Source organism: Terrapene carolina, unplaced genomic scaffold, assembly GCF_002925995.2.
Source record: "Terrapene carolina triunguis isolate 2854851 unplaced genomic scaffold, T_m_triunguis-2.0 Scaffold17, whole genome shotgun sequence".
NCBI classification, from domain to species: domain Eukaryota; kingdom Metazoa; phylum Chordata; order Testudines; family Emydidae; genus Terrapene; species Terrapene triunguis.
This window is the reverse complement of record NW_020664368.1, coordinates 11,029,759-11,052,775: the sequence shown is the minus strand read 5'-3', so window position 1 is coordinate 11,052,775 and position 23,017 is coordinate 11,029,759.

Sequence of the window (23,017 nt, the reverse complement as noted above, 5' to 3'; positions counted from 1 at the left end):
ACAGGGGGGTTGAATGGGGGCAGGGGTTCCGGGGGGCAGTCAGGAAGGAGGGGGGGTTGGATGGGGCAGCGGGTGGCAATCTGGAGCAGGAGTTCCAGGGGCAGTGAGGGGACAGGGAGAAGGGGTGGTTGGATGGGGCAGGGGTCTCAGGGGGGGGCGGTCAGGGGACAGGGAGCGGGGGGGTGGATGGGGCAAGTCCCGGGGGGGCCGTCAGGGGGCAAGAAGCAGGGGGCAGGGGCCAAGCCACACTGTTTGGGGAGGCACAGCCTCCCCTAACCAGCCCTCCATAGAATTTCCAAAACCCGATGCGGCCCTCAGGCCAAAAAGTTTGCCCGCCCCTGGGCTACAGGATGATCATCCTGTTACAGAAGAATCCTCAGGTGTTGTAACTCCTATTCCAGTCTCCCTCACTCTGGCTGTGAGATTAGGGCATGGCTGGGGTAAAGGGGGCATGAGTGGGCAGAACCTACCCGTGCCCTGTTGATCCAAAACTGACTGAAATATCAGTCCTTTGAAGTCACTGGCAGCTGGTACAAGCTGGAGTATCCCTCAGGCTTCTCTAATTTACTTATTTCAGGAGACCAGGTAAGAACAGAGTGGCCCCAGGACCAGAAGCATGTAAAGATGGTTTTAAGTCTACTTCCTCAATGGTGCTGTACCCTCTTTGGCCATAGTCAAGGCTCAGACAAAATTTCCATTTTTTTAAAAAAGTAGATATCTGGATAAAATAGTGCTCTCTTCAATAAATGTATGGTTCTTCAGCTACTATTTTAATAGACACCAGATAAATATACAAATAAATAATGTATCACCAGTAAGTGTGGCTAAAATTCTGCACTAAAGGGACTTCCAAGAGTAGGTAACATACATTGTGGTTCATATATTTTCCCAGATTGCACTGTGAAAGTTTAGTGTAGGTTCCTGCATTTTGCAATATAGGCACATTGGACCCTGTCCTACAGTCCATAATTTAGTAAAAATTCCCATTGAATTCAACAGTTCATCCTATATGAGGATTGCAGAAAAATCCCCAATGATTTAGAATTAGATACTGTCCATCTCTAGAAGTTAGAGTTGGCAGAAAGAATTAATTCAGGCATAAACAACTTGGCATATTTACCTCAATGTTTTAAAGACAAAATCTTTGTAAAATTGATCATATAAAGACTTAGAGATAAGTATTTGGCAACGAACAATGGAAACAGCTTCCCATTTTTAACGTTGATGACAGAAGATTACTATTCAATTACCTTACAAGCACTCTGAAGCAAACTGTTTCTAGCAAACAAAAAATAAAAAGATTTCATAATCCACCTGATAAAATATTGTGTTAGAATAAAGAGGTAAACACTGCAGGTATCCATAAAAGGAGCAACCTCCTGTTTGATCTGTTAACACTGAGCTCTGGAGACCCCCCCGCCCCCGCAAATCTGATAAGATGCAAGAGAGAATGAGTTTTAGTAATAGTTGATAAAAATGATTAAGTAAAGTAAATAAAGTATGAAATACATTGAGTGTCAGAGGAAAGTGCAGCTGAGAAAAACATTCTAAAGATGACAAAGAGAGCACTTAAATCCTGGATATTTTGTGTGTTCAAAAGGTTGTACATTAGGGATTATTCTTACAAGGTGCTGAGTGCCTTTACCTCTCACTGACTTCAGTTGGAGTTTAGGGTGCTCTGCTCCATACCTCATAGGATCAATCCCGTACAGAAGACCAAAAAAAAAAAATATATGGAGAGTCTTAAAGGGGATATTTCCCTTTTCAAATAGCTTTAGATGCAGCCCAGTTCTCAAGAGGAGCTACAGGAAAAGAGAAAAGATGAAAGTATAGAATGAAGCCTAAGGGTATTGACAAATGGATCACTCCCTTGATCCAGGCAAGCACCTGCTGCAATTCCTGACAAGAGCAAAAGACTTGTTTATAATCTATTGAGTTACTTTGCAAAGCATAGAAGCTGGTTGAGCAGCAAAGTGACAGCTCTTTGTGGCAGCAAATTGGAATAAGTAGACTGATGTTCCTAACAAATAAGTGTGTGGAGATGGAGTGGAGGGAATCAACCTCTCCCATGGGAAGGAGGAGTCCTGGAAGAACAAAATGCTGAGATTGCCCCCACAAAGCTTCCTGCAGATCATATATTCAAGGAAGAAGGGAGAGAAGGATGTAGAGAGGTTGAAAGATTATACAAAAATTGTAGGAGTGGTAAATAATGAAGAGGACAGGTGACCATAGGCTCACACAGTAACTAGAAGTGTGTGTGTGTGGGGGGGGTGCTGCAGCACCCCCAGCTTTCACTGTGAGAAGTTGGCTGGTACTGGTGCTTTCAGGTGCTGAGTATCGGCTGCAGGACCTGTGCCCAGGGCTCCAGTCCCGGCTGCCACCAGCCCCGCGCCCAGGGTTTTACTTCTGGGCCTGCACCCGGATCCTGGCTGCAGCCAGTCCAGTGCACGGGGCTCTGCTTCCGGCCCTGCATCCAGATCCTGGCTGCAGTCAGCCCAGCACCCAGAGCTCCACTCCCGGCCCCGTGCCCAGGGTCCCGGCTGCTGCCGGCCTGGCGCCCAGGGATCCACTCCCAGCCCTGCGTCCAGGTCCATGCTGCAGGACCCATGCCCGAGGCTCTGCTGCCATCCCCACACATGGGGTCCGGGCTTCTGCTGGCCCCGCACCCCGGGGCTCTGCTCCCGCTCCCAGCTATGGTCCCAGCCGGGCACCCCTTACCCCTGTACACGTCCCCCCCCTCCCGGAGCCACAGCCCCACTCCTGGCCCCAGCTCGGGGGGGGCATGGACAGGGGTAAGGAGGGGGCGTGAGGTAATTGGGGACCATTGGCTTTCACCACCCCACTGTAAAAAGTGTTCCAGCACCACTGCAGGTGACTGATTCAGAGCAATTTGGATCACTTGGTAAACTGAGCATAGGCAGGCTAAGGCCTCGGGCTGGGTGATGCGACTGGAGTGGGAGGCACTGCTGCCCCAGGCTGGTGCCGGGGGGTGGGGTGGCAAGCTGGGCAGCTGCTTGCCCAGGTGAGTCTGGGCCATGATGACGAGGTACCATTTAAATCCTTGCATTGGGGAACCTGTCCTCTAATGTGTCCTGCATCACAAGCAAACAATATGTGCCTTAATTTGGCTAGGAGCAAACAATTGTGGGATTACTTACAGGATGGGGAACACTCTCGTGGGAAGCAGTGACTCTGAAAAAGGTGTGGTGATCATGGTAGATAATCAACTGAACATGACCTCCCAGTGTGATGCTGGTTCCAAAAGAGCTAATGAGATCCTGGGATGCATAAATGAGGAAATCTCAAGGAGGAGTAGAGAGGTTATTTTACCTCTATATTGTGACTACTGCTGGAATGCTGTGACCAGTTCTGGTGCCCACGATTCAAGAAGGAAGCTGATAGACTGGAGAGAGTTCAGACAAGAGCCACAAGAATGATTAAAGGATTAAAAATACACCTTATAGTGATAGACTCCTAGAGCTGAATCTATTTAGCTTAACAAAGGAGGTTAAGGGTTCACTTGATTACAACCTATTAGTATCTACATGGGAACAAATATTTAATAAGGGACTCTTCAATCCAACAGAGGAAGGTTTAACAATCCAATGGCTAGAAGCTGAACCTAGACAAATTCAGACTGGGAATAACACACATTTTTAACTGTGATAGCAATTCACCATTGGAATAACTTACCCAGGGTGTCAGCTAGCCAACAGGAGCAGAAAATGTGAGTTTTGTGAGGGAGTTCTCCAGGTGAAGAAGGAGTGACTACATAAACCTTGGGGGTGAGTTTGTCTGTCTGTCTGTCTCTGTGTCTGTTTGTTTGGATAGGTGCTTGCTGCTTAGCTGTAGTACAGGGATTGGCAACTTTTGGCACGTGGCTCGCCAGGGTAAGCACCCTAGCGGGCCGGGCCGGTTTGTTTACCTGCCACGTCTGCAAGTTCAGCTGATCGCGGCTCCCACTGGCCGCAGTTCACTGTCCCAGGCCAATGGGGACTGCGGGAAGCGGCGTGGGCCAATGGATGTGCTGGCCATGGCTTCTCAAAGCCCCCATTGTCCTGGAGCGACGAACCGCGGCCAATAGGAGCCGCGATTGGCCGAACCTGTGGACGTGGCAGGTAAACAAACCAGCTCAGCCCGCCAAGGTGCTTACCCTGGCGGGCCACGTGCCAAAGGTTGCCGATCCCTGCTGTAGTATATAATGTGGTCTGTTTCGGGGGCGGGGCCATGTGCTGAGTCTAGCTGCCTTCTAGGCAAGAACGAGAGCTTCTTAAGGAGGCTTTGATCCCTAATCCCTTTAGGATCCATTAATCATTAGCCAGAGGTCAGGGCTATTCAGGGATAACAGTGGTTTTAAAAGCCAGCTTCTAAGTGACCAGAGGAGCTAGTAAATAGAAGCAGCAAATAAGGGAGTTTCCTAAGAGAGGGAGCATGAGAGCCAGATACACCTCAGATTCTCTAAATTAAAGCTGATCCCTGCTCTAAATTTAGGCCAATAAATATCCTCTCATCCCCACCCCCAAAAACAAACAAGCTCCAGGAGTAAAATGATTGCAGGCAGAAGTCTAGCAGTAGAATGGGGGCTATACAGTTTATTACACTGAACACAACATGTATCATTAGTGGCTTTATGGACAGGTGGTGTAACTGTGCATTCAGTGCAAGCAACTCATGGCCCTCAAAGACTGAATAGAGCAGGGATCGGCAACCATTAGCATGCAGCCCGTCAGGGTAAGTCCCTGGCATGCCGAGCCAGTTTGTTTACCTGCCGCGTCTGCAGGTTCGGCTGATTGCAGCTCCCACTGGCCGCGGTTCGCTGTTCCAGGCCAATGGGGGCTGCGGGAAGCAGCGGCCAGCACATCCCTTGGCCCGCATCGCTTCCTGCAGCCCCCATTTGCCTGAAACGGCAAACTGTGGCCAGTGGGAGCCGCGATCGGCCGAACTTGTAGACGCAGCAGGTAAACAAACTGGCCCGGCCCACCATGGTGGAAGAGACATCAGGAGGTCATCTAGTACAGGCTCAAGGCAGGAGCAACACCAACTAAAACATCCCAGCCAGAGCTTTGTCAAGCCGGGCGTTAAAAGCCTCTAAGGATGGAGATTCCACCACCTCCCTTGGTAACCCATTCCAGTGTTTCACCACCCTCCTAGTGAAATAGTGTTTCCTAATATCCAACCTAGACCTCACCCACTGCAACTTGAGACCATTGCTCCTTGTTCTGTCATCTGCCACCACTGAGAACAGCCGAGCTCCATCCTCTTAGAACCCCCCTTCAGGTAGTTGAAAGCAGCTATTAAATCCCCCCTCACTCTTCTCTTCTGCAGACTAAACAAGCCCAGTTCCCTCAGCCACTCCCCTTAAGTCATGTGCCCCAGCCCCCTGATCATTTTCATTGCCCTCCATTGGATTCTCTCTAATATGTCCACATCCTTTCTGTAGTGGGGGGCCCAAAACTGGACTCAATACTCCAGATGTGGCCTCACCAGTGCCGAATAGAGGGGAATAATCACTTCCCTTGATCTGCTGGCAATGCTTCTACTAATGCAGCCCAATATGCCATTAGCCTTTTTGGCAACAAGGGCACACTGCTGACTCATATCCAGCTTCTCATCCACTGTAATCCCCAGGTCATTTTCCGCAGAACTTCTGCTTAGCCAGTCAGTTCCCAGCCCGTAGCGGTTCATGGGATTCTTCCATCCTAAGTGCAGGACTCTGCACATGTCCTTGTTGAACCTCATCAGATTTTTTCTGGCCCAACCCTCCAATTTGTCTAGGTCACTCTGAACCCTATCTCTAACCTCCAGCATATCTATCTCTTCCCCCCTGCTTAGTGTCATCTGTGAACTTGCTGAGGGTGCAATCCATTCCATCATCCAGATCATTAATAAAGATGTTGAACAAAACTGGCCCCAGGACCGACTCCTTGGGTGCTCCACTTGATACTGGCTGCCAACTAGACATTGAGCCATTTATCACTACCTGTTGAGCCTGACATTCTAGCCAGCTTTCTATCCACCTTATAGTCCATTCATCCAATCCATACTTTAACTTGCTGGAAAGAATACTGTGGGAGACCATATCAAAAGCTTTGCTTAAGTCAAGATATATCACGTTCACTGCTTTCCCCGTATCCACAGAGCCAGTTATCTCATCGTAGAAGGCTATCATGTTGGTCAGGCATGACTTTCCCTTGGTGAATCCATGTTGACTGATCCTGATTACCTTTCTCTCTTCCAAGTGCTTCAAAATGGTTTCTTTGAGGACCTGCTCCATGATTTTTCCAGGGACTGAGGTGAGGCTGTAGTTCCCCAGGTTCTCCTTCTTCCCTTTTTAAAAGATGGGCACTATATTTGCCTTTTTCCAGTCGTCCGGGACAGAGACTTACCTAGATCAGACTTTCAGGGACACAGTAGAGCAGTCCCACCCCCAGTCTAACAACCTCTGTGCTGTTTAGGAGGATGAAAATCTTGGGAAAGGAGTACATCTAGCCTGAGTGGAGGGAAATGATCCCATAGTTGGGCCCTTCTTCCAGGTGATGCCATTGTATCTTCTCGCAGTGAGGATATCTGTTATTAGGAAGAGACAGGTAATAATAATGGAGGATTTTATTATTAGAATCATAGCTAGTTGGCTTTATGATGATCAGGAGAATCACATGGTGAATTGCTAGCCAAATGCAAAGGTTGCAGATCTCTTGAGACCTTTACATAGACTTATGGGCAGTGCTGGGGAGGCTCTGATGGTTGTGGTACACGTAGGTACCCAGGGCAGTTCCACATGCAGGGCCTGTTAAACAGGCAGAATGGCAGGGCCTCGATGATAGATGAGATGATGCTGTATGGAGAAGGGTTTTAGACTTACTAGGAACTAGGGAATCTTTTGGAAAAGGAGGAGCCTATACAGGAAGGATGGGCTTCTCCTAAGCCAAACAGAACCAGATTGCTGGCATGTAAAATTAAAAAGGTCATAGAGGAGTTTTTAAACTAAGGGCTGGGGGTGCAGAGGACACATGGTTTGGACAGAGACATTCCATATGGGAGGATTTACTAACAGGTATTCTCTATAGTCTACTAAAGAGGAGAGAATAGAAGTTGACAAAGTAACTGAAGAGAAACAGTCAAATGAAAAAGAGCTCCATTCAATGAAAACAGACAACTAAAAAGTGACAAATTTTATAAGTGCTTCTATACAAATGCTAGAAGTCCAATTAGGGTGAACTTGAGTGTCTGGTATGAAATTAGAATATTGACATAACAGGCATCACAGAAACTTGGTGGGATGATGACAGTCAATGGGGCACAGTAAAACCAGGGTTCAAAATATATAGGAATGACAGAGTAGGTCATGCTGGTGGCGAAGTGGCACTATAAGTGAAAAAAGCATACGCAAATATAATAAAAATATGAAATTAATCAAACTGTACCATAGAATCTCTATAGATAGAAATTTCATACTACCGACCACCTGACCAGGATGGAGATGGTGATTGTGAAATGCTCATGGAAATTATAGAGGCTATAAAAATAGATAACTCAATAATAATGGGGGATTTCAACTATCCCCTTATTGACTGGGTAAATGTCACCTCAGGACGGGATGCTGAGATAAAATTTCGACACACCATTAATGACTGCTTCCTGGAGAAGCTAGTCCACAAGGGACGAGTCAATTCTTGATTTAGTCATAAATGGAACACGGGATCTAGTCCAAGAAGTGAATATAGTTGAACCACTCAGTAATAACAACCATAATATAATTTAACATTCTTCTGGGTGAAAATACTAAAGAAGCTCACCACAATAGCATTTAAGTTTAGAAAGGGGAACTACACAAACATGAGAAAGCTAGTTACATGAAAATTAAAAGGAACAGTCACAAGAGTTCTTTTCAACTTTCCCTTATGGTACTTGTTGACTATCGGTCTCGTGCCAGTATTTAGCCTTAGATGGAGTTTACCACCAGTTTTGGGCTGCATTCCCAAGCAACCCGACTCCAAGAAGACCCGGTCCCGGCACGCCGGGAGCCGCTACCGGCCTCACACCGTCCACGGGCTGTCCTCTTGAACTCTCTCTTCAAAGTTCTTTTCAACTTTCCCTTACGGTACTTGTTGATTATCGGTCTCGTGCCAGTATTTAATTCCTGCAAACTGCATGGAAACTTTAAAGAGAAAACCATAATGGATTCTCAAATTAAATATACACCCCAATCTGGAAAAAAAAAAGAGAACAAAAGAAGTAAGCATGGCTAAACAACAGGGCAAAAGAGACAAAAGCCGCACTTTAAAAATTGAAAGTCAAACCCTAATGAGGAAAATAGAAAGGAGGAGAGTCTGGCAAGTCAAGTATAAAGGTATAATTTAGGCAGGCCAAAAAAGAATTTGAAGAACAACTAGCGAAAGACCCAAAAACCGACAGAAAAAAATTAAATACGTCAGACAGAAAGTCTGCCAAATAATCAGTGGGGCCACTGGATGATCAAGGTGCTAAAGGAGCACTCAAGGAAGATAAGTACATTGTGGAAAAGCTAAATTAGTTCTTTTCATCGATCTTCAGGGCAGAGAATGTTGGAGAGATTCCCACACTTCAGCCATTCTTTTTAGGTGACAAATCTGAGGAACTGTCCCAGATTGAGATGTCTGTAGAGGAGGTTTTGGAAAACATTGATAAATTAAATAGTAATAAATCACCAGGACCAGATGGTATTCATCCAAGAATTCTGAAGACACTCAAATATGAAATTGCAGAACTGCTAACTGTGGTTTGTAACCTATCATGTAAATCAGCCTCTGTACTAGATGAATGAAGGATAGCTAATGTGCTGCCAATTATTTTGAAAGGCTCCAGAGGCGATCCTGCCAATTACAGGCCATTAAGCCTAACTTCAGTACTACACAAATTTGTTGAAACTATAATAAAGAACATATTTTTCAGACACATATGTAAGTAAGGTCTGAATGAGTTCTCCCTTGACAGCTAGTGATGAGGTGGAGTGGGGGAAGGCTTCAGGACTAGACTGTATTTACATTAACACACCTACTCTCTGTAGAGTTCCGGCAGACAGAGCTATGTTGCCCATGGGATCAATTTTGGATGATGTTGGGTTACAAATATGGTCCAAGAAAGTGAATAAGGAAGTGTTTATTCCTTCACATAACACAAGAACCAGAGGTTACCCAATGAAATTAATATGCAGAAGGTTTAAAATAAACAAAAGGAAGTACTTCTTCACACAACACACACTCAACCTATGAAACTAATTGCCAGGGATGTTGTGAAGGCCAAAAATAACTGGGTTCAAAAAAGAGTTAGTTAAGTTCATGGACAATAGGTACATCAATGGCTATTAGCCAAGATGGTCAGGAATGTAACACCATGCTCTGGGTGTCTGGACTGCCAGATGCTGGTTCTGAATGACAGAGGATGGATCACTTGATAATTGTCCTGTTCTGTTCATTCCTTTTGAAGCATCTGGCATAGGGCACTGTTGGAATACAAGATACTGAGTTAGATGGATCATTGGTCTGACCCAGTATGGCTGGGTTTTTTGGGCGGGGGGTTGGTTTTGTGTAATGGAATCTCCATCACTGACACTTTTTTAATACAAAATGTATGGTTTTCTAAAAGATCTGCTCTGGGAATTACTTGGAGAAAGTTCTATGGATTATGTTATACAGAAGGTTAGACAAGATGATCACAATGGTCCCTTCTGGCCTTGGAATCTATGAATCTATGTTGTTTCCCCCTAGAGGAACAAAAGGGGGATTCCTCCACACTGACATCTTGGCCCTATTCCCTGCACTCCAAAGAGTGGAGCCATACTATCAAGGTTTCCTAAACTGGGGGCTGGCACAAGAACACAACTGGGAGATATGCTGGGGAGACTGAAAAAATAAGGTGACTTTATTTACTTTTTAGCAGATTGCTTTTGAAACTTGGAAGCAGGAGAGGGAGGGAGAAAAACAATGTGCATTACTTTTGCCACACTCTTCACATATGTATTTCCCCAGGAGGTCTCCAGCAGGTGGAGCTATTAGAAGGCTTGCCTCCAGAAATTGAAGATTTTCAACTAGATACCAGCTTAAAACATATACTGAGTCAAACACAGATTAACATCCAGTATAAAATATTGTATACCTTACTGCTGACATTAGACCAAGCATGGTTATAGCATTCGTTACAAGTGTACATGCCAATATAACTTTCGTTTGAGTGTTATGATCCAAAAAATTATATTTAATATTGACTTTCAATACACAAAACTCACAGACTGCATATAGGTGTAAGTAAAAAACAAAAAGTAGAAACTTGAAAGACAATATTTTGAAACTACCTTACAACATTCCAGGATTGCTAGTTAAGCTGCTAAAAAGTGACTTGCAGCCATAATTGATCATGCTGAGAGAGGCAGGCAGTTACGTGTACATTTTTACATTCACAAATGAATTTCTTGATTTTGCAGGTTTGCCTCCAAAGCAACTAGGCTGTTTTCTTCCCATTTCATGATATAGAATGTATTTAATATGGCAGGTGTTACTGGGGCTGTGAGTGAGCATAGTCTTCCAAGTACTTAGTTTGGGAACAAATGTTCAGTCTTGAGAAAACATGCTGTGTCGTTAGCTTTTAATTATGCAAGGTTCTGTGTGGAGGCAGTGATGACAGGAGTGGGAGCCATGTGAACTGTAGGAAAGTTTGCTTTCTGTGTTTAGACTCAGTTCTTGAGGCTGAGTTGCTCCCTGGGAACATTTGTGTTGTGCTGAGAATACTGAAAGAAGGGATTGGCCTACATGTTGTTTACCCATCCCTGTTCCAGGACAGGTGTGTACGTGTAAACAAATTTACACAAAGGGCTTGTCTACATGAACATTAGTTCACGGCAAGCTGGGGTTAAAATCTACCCTGCTCCGGCCTGCCACGCACAAATTGTTTGTGTGGATCCTGCTGTCATGTATTAACACTTCATTAGAGCATTTTGAGCAAGTCCTGTTTCAAAGAGCATTAGATCAAAGTGCACTAACAAGCTGTTAACACGTGTCAACAGGGTTCACATAGATTTGCAGCGTAGCACAACTTGCTGCAAACTAATTGTTTGTGTGGACAACCCCTTAGATTATGCTCAGACTCCATCTTGCTGATTTTTTCCCCCGTCACTGGATGTCACACTGCCTGGTTTGGGACACAGGTAAGAGTGCTGATCTCAGGTCAGACTGCCAGAATACAGGGCATATATCTGAGACTGGTGATGTACTCTATCATATGACCAGGGCCGGCTCCAGGCACCAGCTTACCAAGCAGGTGCTTGGGGCAGCCACACCAGAGAGGGGCGGCACCTCGGGCTCTTCGGCGGCAATTCGGCTGGCAGTGGATCCCTCACTACTGCTCGGAGCGAAGGACCTCCTGCCAAAGTGCCGCAGATCGCGATCGTGGCTTTTTTGTTTGTTTGTTTGTTTTTTGTTTTGGGGGGGGGGGCTGTTTGGGGCGGCAAAAACCCTGGAGCCGGCCCTGCATATGACTTCACCAAGCCAGTAACAGAAGTGAGCTTCCAAAATACTGTACTAGTTATTACTGTAAGCAGAGTCTGAATGAGCTCTCCCCTGACATCTAGTGGTGAGCTGTGGAAAAGGACTTCAGGAGCTGATCTCGTTTGCACGGACAAACCCACCCTGCCTAGGTACTCAGCATGATGGGATTGCTTGCCCAAATGATCATTTGTGGCTGGTGTTGGATCCCCAGTCACCTTGTTATTGGGATAGGAGTAATAAAGGCTTGTTATCCTTGTTGTGTGAACTGAGGCAAGCAGAACTGTACCTGGCATACCCTGATGGAGGGACTCACCCTCAACTGAACAGCACTCGCTAGGCAGGGGACATGGGTTCCAAAGCCCAATGAGTTGAGAGAAGGCGAGGACAAGTATTTGTACCTGGGCCTTGTTTAAGGTTCACAGAAACCATTTGACCCTTTCTCTCGCCACAGTATAATAAAAGAGCTAATTTAGACTCAATTGAGAGTCCTGTTACATGCTGCAGAGCTGAAATCACTGATACCTAGATCTAAGTATTAGACCTACTTTGGAACAGTGTCTTTATTGCAAGAGACTGCCCAGGGTGTACCAGCAGTGAGTCTCCCACACTCACAGCTGAAATCACTGAGAGCTGTGTTAAGTGGGGGGACCCTGAAGACATCTTGGCAAGTGGCCAGCTGGGCGGCTGGTGGAGAGGGCCAGAGCAGAGCTCTGCAGAGAGGCGTGGCAATCGGCCGTTAGGGTGACGAGTGAGTGCCTGAGCAGCAGAGAGTGTAAGATGCCTCCTTACCTACCCCCCTCCACCCAGGGTGGGAGGTGAACTCTGCGGACGAACCTCTGAACTCTGAGGCTGCACTGGCCAAGGACAACAACTGTGAGTGGGGGGACAGGCACATTAAAAGGACTTTTGGGTTGCTGGACTTAAGAACCTGAGGGGAAAAGGACACTGCCCAATTTACTTGGGGGTGGGTCTTTTGCTCATGATTTATGTTTATGAACCCTAGTTGCGGTGTTTTCCCAAATTAATGCTGAGTTACTTCCCTCCTTTTATTAAAAGTTTTTGCTACTCTCAGACCCTGTGCTTGCGAGAGGGAGCCCTCAATCCATTGTTCAAAGCTTCCTTTGTTAGAAATCAGAGTCCAGAGATGTGGAGCTGGAAAAAAGCAAGGAGGTGGTGTCACAGTCTCCAATTTATACCCCCGGTCCATATGTATGGGAAGTTACTGTCTCAAACCTGAAGTCAGGGATCTACGTGCTGCTGAGTCCCTGGACCTCCATTGTCCATATGTACTCATAGGCGTCCTCCGGAGAGACCCATTGGAAGAGTTGATTCTGCTTAATGGCCTGTCAACACATGGCTGGCTAGTCTTGATGTAAATCTGTCTTGTGGGTGTTACCCACAAACACAATGTGTTTAGTAACAAACATACAGCAAAAATTCATATCTTCATACACAAAGGTGATACACACATCTAAACAGGACAATAATTCTTAGCAGATAATAACTTTTTCAATGATATCTAACAAGGCATACTTTGTATAAACTCTATCTCAACTGTGAAACAGTGGTGATACATTAATGTTAACATGGTCATCTTTCTTTTTTTACAGCGTCACACTGGCATTTCAGATTATTAAATGCTCTGGGTATCTAGTATGGTCTGGTATTGCTCAGTAGAGGAGACTGTTGTGAGAAGAAAAGACAAAGGTATGGTTTCAAAAGAGGTTCTAGAAGGTAAAAGAGAAACCAAACAAATTCAAGTTCATTATGACAATTTTGTAGGTGACTGGAAAGAGACAATAAAATTGTGAAGTTTGTTGCTGAAATATTTACTAACAAACATATTACATTTCAGAGGCCTTGACTACATTACAAAATTTTGCCAACTCAAGTTACAGCAGCATACAGCTGCTGCAGTTAGTATATCATTTGTGCATGTGCATACTTAGCTGTTTGTGTCAGCACTGCTCATATTCACCAGAAGTGCTTGTGTCAATACACAGTGCAGTGCACGTTGGGTAGGTATCCCAGTGTACAACCTACCACCATTCAGGGCATTGTCTTTTGGATAGTTTTGGCAATGCATGGTGGGGCAGAATTGAGTTGCATAGGGGTGACTGGGAGCAAGGGGTCAACTTCCCATAACTCAGTATTCTCCATCCCATAATATCATCTCTATCCCATAATTTTTGCACATATTTTCAATTCCCCATCAACCTGTTTGGGACTTGTTGCTTTGACAGAGCATGAAGCCTGCACAGCTCTGCACTATTGTCCTGAATGTTGGACGCATGATCCTCTGGTATTTACAGACCTGCAAGAAAAACTGTGGGGAATATGATGTTTTCAAGGTGGCCAATTTGCTCTGGAACATAGGGAAAACCAATTGTTGCTGGCATTCATGAAGAAACTGCAGACAGTGGATCGCCATTTTTGAGCCTGAGAAACAAGAACTGATTTGTGGGATTGCATAGTAATGCAGGTTTGGGATAACGAGCAGTGACTGCAGAACTTTTGTAAGTGCAGACAGGCGAGAGGCCCAGGAAAAGGAGGGGGAGATGGACCAGGACATAATGGAGCTTCTCCCTCAGCAAACTCAGTTGCTGCAGACTCCTGTGGACCTCCAGGTTCAACAATCCCAGGCTTGACTGCCATTGCAGTAGATGGAGAACTGCAGCAAAGTACCTCCCTACACACCCTTTTAGCATTCCACATGGCCTCAGGGCCCACATGCCTACCCCTAGCACTCCACACCAGAGAAAAGTATGGATACACTGACCTGTGAGAGCCATGGTTGATGTATGTATAGCTACACTGGGACATCAGTGTTCATTCCTCCTGCATGTTTATTACGGTTCCCATTTTTTTTAAGTTAAAATGTATTTAAAGTTCTTCATACTTTTTGTTTGGAACTGTTTTTGTAAGTGAATAAAACTCTTTTGTTTTGAAAATTATTCATCTTTATTAGTTTACAATACATGGTGTATAATGTCTGCTGGCAACGAAAGTAGTGGTCTTGTACACTCACAAACCATAGGATTAGTGATAAACAGGGTAGTCATCAGAAATTTACAGCAAGCATCCCAACATTGTTAGCTGCACTGTCAGTGATACTTGCACAGATGTGCAGCAAGCACCGCACAATTCCTCAGAGGATCCCAAACTGCAGCGCCAGGATGAGCACAATGCACCACAAAACATTACTATGGCTTGCTGTTAAATTGCTCTTTCAAAGCCTCCCTAAACCCCATAGCTCCTCATTCAGCTTGTTTGATAGCTCCTGTGTGCCTGGCTGTTCAAACTCAGTAGACAGCCACTCTGCCTCTATCTGTGTGGCAAGTTTTCTTCCTTTGCTTCACAAATATTATTCAGGACACAACAGGAAGCTATAACCATTGAGATATGTTTTTCCACTGAGATCCAATCTGGTGTGTAAACAATGCTGGTGCCCTTTCAATCTACCAAAAGAACATTCAACTGTCATTCTGCATGTGCTGAGTCTGTAGTTGAATCAAGGTGGACGCTGTATGGCTTCATGAGCCAGGGGAGTAAGGGGTAGGCTGGTTACCCAGATTCAGGCGTTTCAATATCACCTAGAGCAGGAATTGGCAACCTTTGGCCCGCGGCCTGCCAGGGTAAGCACCCTGGCGGGCCGGTCCGGTTTGTTTACCTGCCGCGTCTGCAGGTTCGTCCGATCACGGTTCCCACTGGCGCGGTTCACCGCTCCAGGCCAATAGGGGTTGTGGGAAGCAGCATGGGCCGAGGGATGTGCTGGCTGCCACTTCCCGCCGCCCCCAATGGCCTGGAGCGGTGAATCGCGGCCAGTGGGAGCCGTGATCAGCCGAACCTGCGGACGCGGCAGGTAAACAAACCGACCCGGCCCGCCAGGGTGCTTACCCTGGCGAGCCGCATGCCAAAGGGTGCCGATCCCTGACCTATAGTAATCCACTGGTCAGGAAAGAAGGTCCCTGCTTGTAGCTTTCTGAATAGTCTTGTGTTGTTCAAGATGCATCATGTACCTTCCCTAACCAGCTAACGATGACATCAGTAAAGCGTCCCCGGTGATCCACCAGAGCTTGCATAATCCTGGCAAACTAGCCCTTTCTGTTTATGTACTCTGTGGCAAGGCTCTCTGAGGATAAAATAGGGATGTGTGTGTGACGTCTACTGCTCCACTGCAGTTCAGGAATCCCATAGCTGCAAAGCCATCCACTGTGTCCTGCACATTGCTGAGAGTCACTGTCCTGCATGACAGGAGATGATTAACAGCCCTGCTCATTTGCATGACAACGGCCCCCACAGTGAATTTTCCTATTCCAAAATGACTTCTCACAATCTAGTAGCAATCTGGTAGTGCAAGTTTCCACACCATGCTTACCACTTGCTTCTCTACTGTCAGTGCACTTCTTAGTTTGGTGTCCCTGCGTTGGATGGCTGTGGCAAGCTTGGCACACAGATCCAGAAATATGGCCTTTAGCTTGCAAAAGTTCTCCTAAGGGTAACAAAGGCAGAGAGAGCACAGCAGCTGCAGGCGTCCCAAAGCTGACCAGACCTGTATGCCACTAGCCTGTTTAAGGCAATGGTACCTATCAAATGTATCGTCGAATGGTGTGGGAAAGGGTCCTACCAGTGCTTAACCACCCTGATAGTTAGGAAGTTTTCCCTAATGTCCAACCTAAACCTCCCTTGCTACAATTTAAGCCCATTGCTTCTTGTCCTATCCTCAGAGGTTAAGAAGAACAATTCTCCCTCCTCCTTGTAACAATGAATTGATGCTGCTCCCTGTCATATACTTTCTCCTGCATCTCCAAGCAGCCTGCACATAGATGTTGATGTTTCTATTGTTGGTTCAGAGCTGTGCCTCTTCTTTCCACAGGCCAAGCAGATCCAATATCTACTGTGTACTCCAGGCCAAAGTGTGTCTGGAGGAACGTATCTGGCATGAGTAGCTGGGCAGTTGAGCACAACAAAGGAGAGCAGATAGAGGTGTGCTCACCAAGCTGGATAACCATGAAAAGATATTTCAAAAATTTGTGGCGGCTTTAAATGGGGATGGGAGCTTCCAATCTACATGCCTGCTGAGCAGTGAAGTTCACAATTGTTACTAGAGCAGTCTGTCTCGAGCATTGTGCGACAGCTGCTGGAGGACTGTTAGGATCGACATAGGAAATGCAGTGTCTACACTTGCCCTGTGTCGACCTCTGTACATCAATCATGGCTCAATGCCACTCGGGGAGCTGGTGGTATTATGTTGGTGTAATGGGGCAGTTACTTTGGTGGGAGACAAATTTAAGTGTAGACATATGAACAATTAGGTCAGCACAAGGTGGCTTATGTTTCTAACTTTGTAGTCTAGACCAGACCAGGGAAGCTGAATAGTGCGGCAATATCCTTGTGATACAAAAGTCATCACATAACAGAACAAAATGTGGACATTTTTTTTTAATTCAGTCAAATGCACTCTTTCAGGATCATTGTAGTTATTCTTTTAATACACTGCCTGAACTATGCCCCTATCTTTTCATTCCCACAGTATATACAAGTAAAGTAGGTTATAAACAAGAAAAAGTACCCCTCCCCAAAAGAACTATGACTTGCAGGAGAGCCTGTCACTACCTCCTTCCTCCTCCCTCCCCCCCCCCAAACTTGAAGCCACTATCATGAACTGGTTTTTATTATGTATTTGTACAGTGCCTAGCACCAAGGGGGTCTGGCACATGACTAAGTCTTCTAGGCACTACTGCAATATGAATGCTAAAGAATAAGAAGAAATTAGACTGACTATCTGGTATATCAGGTATAAGTGCAATCTAGATACTGTGGTGATGGGAGCCTGCACAGCACAAAAGCCTAAGACAGAGTTTGGATGTATAGAATTTGGCCATTCCACTCATCATGTCAATGTTCCTGCCTGAATATTTTATTTAAGTTCCTTCTCCCTGTATACCTAGGCCGTCAGCAAATTGCAACTTCTATCCCAAGCTTTGGATTTAAATTGCTCAGTACCTTGTAAAATCAGATTAAGAAGGAATATCATTTTCAACAGAGTGAAACATCTAGTGCTATTTGAGTTTAAAAGGTACCAGTCAGAAACGTGACTTCAAAAAAGGGTATGCGGATAACCACTCATGATGTATTTGTTTTCAAATGCATATAAAATATACACATATATAATTTATGTATATTTAATACAGAGGGCCATATTCTGCTCTCATTTACACTGATAAAAACATGGATTAACCCCCGTCTCTTCAGTGGAGCTCCAGATGTACGCTGGTGTAGCTGAGAGCAAAATTTGGTTCAGAGGGCCTCTTGTTTTTGAATGCACATCCACACGCCAGTATAAAAATGATTCTTCTTACTTACGTCTAGTATTTAATAATGAAGTTGCAGCCCAACTTTTTGTGGTGCTCAGTTATTTGGAGAAGGGGAGGGGGCTTACTCTGGGGCCATATATTTATTGTCATGTTTGAAGCAGTTCCCCTTAACCAGTGCTGTCAAAACAAATGCATCAGGTCACACAGCAGGTGGGTTTATCTCAGTGAAAAGCTTAGGCATTAAAATAGAGAAAGCTGTGGTCTTGGAGATAGACTAGTAATTAGGTATTGATTGCTTTATCTTACACATTGTGTACAATTCGAAACAAATGCAAGATCATTTTTGACTCCTTTTTTTAAGCCCAGAAATTTGTCAGTGCATTCATTTTAAAGATTACAAAATATGAAGTGAATTTTTTACAGCTGATTCACTGATCTTACATGGACTCAATCAATACCTCTTATAAAAATAGTCTATTCAAAGGGAATGTCAAAGAGATCAGCAGCACCTCAGCTCATGTCTAGAATCAGGACCTTTACTTTAGATTATAGAGAAACATAGGGCCAGACTGTGTTAGCACTGTGGAGGGGAGAGAGAACAGATTCTTACTCGTGTTCCAGCCATGGCTAGGAGTCGGCCACAGGAAAACTGGATGAATACAGATAGACATCTCGAGTTCTCATCCCAGCTGTGACTCACTGTATAGCCTAGGACAAGTCATGTTAACCGTCTGCCTCACTTTCCCCATCTGTGGATAATGCTTATGTACCTTCCTCATAGGGGTGTTGTGATGAAGGGTGTTGTTTCTCATCAAATAGGGATGTTGTGATGATTAGTTAGTTAATGTTTGTACATTGCTTTGAACATGTAATGTGCTTTGTAAGTGCTCTCCATAGAGTCACAGGCTGTACATATGACACTCTATAAATATTGCTGAGCTGAGGCAGAGCATGGACAGTATATGCAACATCTTGGAAGAGGAGGGCAGTGTTCCTACTTTTGAGCTCCAGATGAGTCAGTCAGATTGCTCCAGGGGACCATTACAGTGGTGTGGCCCCACTCCACACACATTGGTCCTAAGAAAGGATGTGGCTTACTATAACCCATACATCGCCAACTATCAGCTTTGATCTCCCTTTTTATAAAAAGAGGCACACCGAATTTTATGTCAGAGTTGTGGACCATGACAAACAAGCCCCTTGAAACTCCTCAGCCATCTGCTTTTCTACCTGGTAGGCTGTCTCCTGATAGTCTGAATGTGCCTATTAGTCCAGCAATGAAGTGTAAGGCTATAAAAAGTGGTGGATATTGGACTATTTTCCACCTCAAGCCCCACCTACTCCCAGCTGGAGGCTGAAACAAGCTTTTGCTAAATGCTGGAGCTAATGGAGCTGGTGGAGTGTACGCTAATGTATGTGCACTCTGAGACAAATGGATTTCAAGAATTACATTTAGTGAGTGGGAGATTGAGAGAGATAATGAGAACAGGGGAGGGGAGAAGAAAAACTGCAGAAAATCAGCTTGTAACACCAAAAGCATGAAACAAGCCAAGAGAGGAAGGGGGGAGGGGGGAGAGAGGGAAGCAGAAACTCAAATTCCCCTAAATAATTAAGCACAAATTTTAGTTATTCGTTCACACAAGGTACTAAGGGTTCAGTGCTGCATGCTGCTGAATGTAGATGAAAGAAGTGCAGAGTGTTAGGGTACCATGAAAACTCATTTGGGAGGGCAGGGTGGCCTAGTGGTTAGAGACTGATCCTTGGGTTCTATTCTGAGCTCTGGTAGGGGCTGGGAGTTGCTTGGGTGAATGGTGCTGCAGATGTGCAAAGTATTGTAATTTCAAAAAATGAATTAGACATTTATGTGAAAAAGAAGAATATCCAGAAATATAATATAATAAAAAAATATCCAAGAATTTTGAAAGAGATCCTCATGCTTTAGGTCTTATGACAACTATTGGGCTGTAGGAGGAAATTTTCTCTTGGGACAGATTATCCCATAACTGTCTAGTGCAGAGTTTCTTCCACCTTCTTCTGAAGCATTTGGTACTGGCCAGGCCATTATCAATGGCAGGATACTAAACTAGATGGAGGACTGGTCTAATCAGTAAGGTCATTCATATGTCCCTATATTGAGATTCTCCTTACAATATTTTACATTTGCCTAACATCTGTTATCAAGAAGAGACCCAAGGTGTTTTAACTACATAGACAGGAATAATTTCATTTACCATTAAAATGCAGCCATTTCTGTTATGGAATACAATAGCTCTAACAGTGCACAGCAAAACCCATCATACTTACAGAGCTATTGACAAGAAGTGATGAATATTTCAACTGGAAATACATGAGGAATTCAGGCAGAATGTCATCAGCCAAACTGGAATTTAACAAGGACAGTGGGATTAACATTTCTGTTCTTGCAAAATGTGCCATGAAATCTTTAATGACCAAATGTGGTCAGGGCCTCAGTTTTACATCTCATCTCAAATTGGCATTGCCTAACACTATCACTATTCGTATATGATGCTAGATACATTGATTTTGAGGATGACATTGACAATCACGGTTTGTATTAATGGGTCTGTACATGACTCCATAGACCAATTTGGGAAGAACAATGTTAACTGCATTAGTCACAAAGCCATTTGCCCAGTTGTTGGTTGAGTTGCATATTGTTTCCATGCCTGGCACTGTGCTTCCACAGTGCACGGCTGCTCAATACAATTCTTTTCAAAGATGTGGACACCCACCTGGCATCATCCAATGTGATCAATTGCCAGTCACTCAAGGCTAGAGTCAGAAATCTTCCTTTTGCACAGATTGTGTTTCAGTGTGTCTTTGAAGTATTACAGCTCCCCTCCTTATGATTGTGAGAGCTTAATTCAGAATACAAGACTTGCTTTGATAAACAGGTCTCAGGCATATGAGGCCATAAATTATATAGCTAGTCTATCTCATTTGGGCACAGATCAAATAAGTCTCAATGCCAGATGAACCAGCTTTTGCCAGGACTTCTGTGTTGGAAACCCTGTCCTGCTATTTGATGCCCAGCAATCATCATCAGTGTCACAAATGGAAACTATCGAGCTTTTCAATGTGCTGTTAATAACAGTTCCATGTTTCACACCCATAGAGTGATGTTGTGAGGACAACAGCATTATGGACTTTGATTTTTGTCTGTAGATAGACTCCATGTAGCTTCCAGATTTGGTGATGGAGGCAACTATATGTGGTGCTGGCTTAATTCTTAATTTGCACATCCACTTTGTGGATGATTGTCACTTGGTTGCTCAAGACACTGCTGCGATAAGTAACTTGTTTGATGGCTTGGAGTGTGGTACCTTCCAAGCTTATTGATGAGTCTTAGTAAGCTTGTTGAGGAGCTGTTTGGTACATAAGCTCAGTTTTTGTTTGGCTGAGAGTGAGGCCAAAGTTACAAGTAGCTGCAACAAAGCTGTTGTAAGATCTTGTAGTGCTGCTTCCAAGTGTGCCATCAAGGCACAATCATCGGCATAGTGCAGTTCCTGGATCAATGCTTCTATCACCTTGGTTTAGAACGGAAAAATTGAAGAGCTTATCAGTGCAGAAGTGTATAAAAACACCATTTGAAGACCTCTGAAGGGCTTCTCTAGCTTTCTATCAAAGAATAGACCCAAAAATCTGTGAGTGAGGACACATCCTTCATTTACCCCATTTGTGATTGGAAATGGGTCTGTTAGATCACCATCAATGCTAACTCTTCTAGCCATGTCTTCATGGAATTGCTGAACAATATTAATACATTTTTCTGGACATCCAAATTTACCAAGCAGTTTCCAGAAGGCAGTGCATTTGATCGTGTTGAATGCTGTGATTAGATTGAGAAACAGGATATAAAAATCTAGGTGCTCTTCATGATATTTTCCCTGTAATTGTCAAATGAAGAAATTCAATGTCAACAGTGCTGAGCACGAAAGCCGTATGGTGACTCAGATAGAATGTTGCCAGTGATTTGGCTCAGGATTCAGTTCAGGAGGATGCATGAAAGAATCTTGCCAAGTACAGAGTACAAATGACAACAGTTGCTCTTTGAGCCTTTATGTTTATAGATAGTGATGGCAACTTTTAGTTGTTGCAGTATAATTTCTTGAAGACAGACATGTAAGAAAAATTCAAAAAGCCTGTAAATGAGATTTCCTCCCATGTTTGAAAACTTCAGCTGGAATGGCATTGGGACAAGAAAATTTGTTATTTTTCATTACTTGAACAACCTTCAACACCTTGGCTCATGGGGCGAGGGGGGAATCAGCATGGGCATTAGATGTGGCCAATTTATGGACATTATTGAGCGACTCATCAGAAACAGTAGATAATTCAGTAGTTCACTAAAATGTTCATGCCACCATTGGTGAACGGCAGTGCAATCCGTGATGAGAGAGTCACCATCAGTACTTGTTAGCAGTGTCAAGGCAGATTGGGGAGGGCTGTATGCACCGTTGACCACATCATAGAAGCCTTTGGTGTCCTGTTTATCAGATGGTATTTACAAAAAAAATTAACAAAAAAGTTGATTTTGGGTTAACCAGAAATAAAAAACTGTTTGAAATTTTCAGTGACCCTTTTTTTTTTTTAATTTAGGTCAAACAACACACTTAGCTCAACCTGAAACAAAACATTTTGTTTAAATTTTGAGCTTTTTAAAGGTTTTTATTTAGTTATTTAATAAAATTAAAATTAAATGCTGTGGTGACCCTCCTGTGGTTGGCTTTAGGGCCACTGTGCAGTGGAGGTACAGTGCAAAGCTGTCCCAATACAGCTGAGGATTGAGGCTTTCATTTTTAATTTTTTGCTTAAAAATTAGGCATATGACCAAAACTCTGTTTGTGCCATCACTTTCATAATAGTGCAAAAATCGATGTCTGATGTCTGACACAGGCACCGTTGAAGAGGCAGATCAGTATGGTGACCCGCACTTTTGAAATTCCCATGAGGGGGAAGCATGATGTGTCTCAATGTCACCTGCTAAAAAAAGCAACTGGCTTTCTCTCCAGGGTTGGAAAGAAATCAGAAAACTACCCCAACATCTCCTACAAGCCAGGGTGCTGCCCAACAAGTCTTGATTTGAGGGTATTGCTTTTATGTGCCAAACTCCTTGCATACATTAGGGATTCAGTGAATAAGAGATTCTGTACAGAAAAC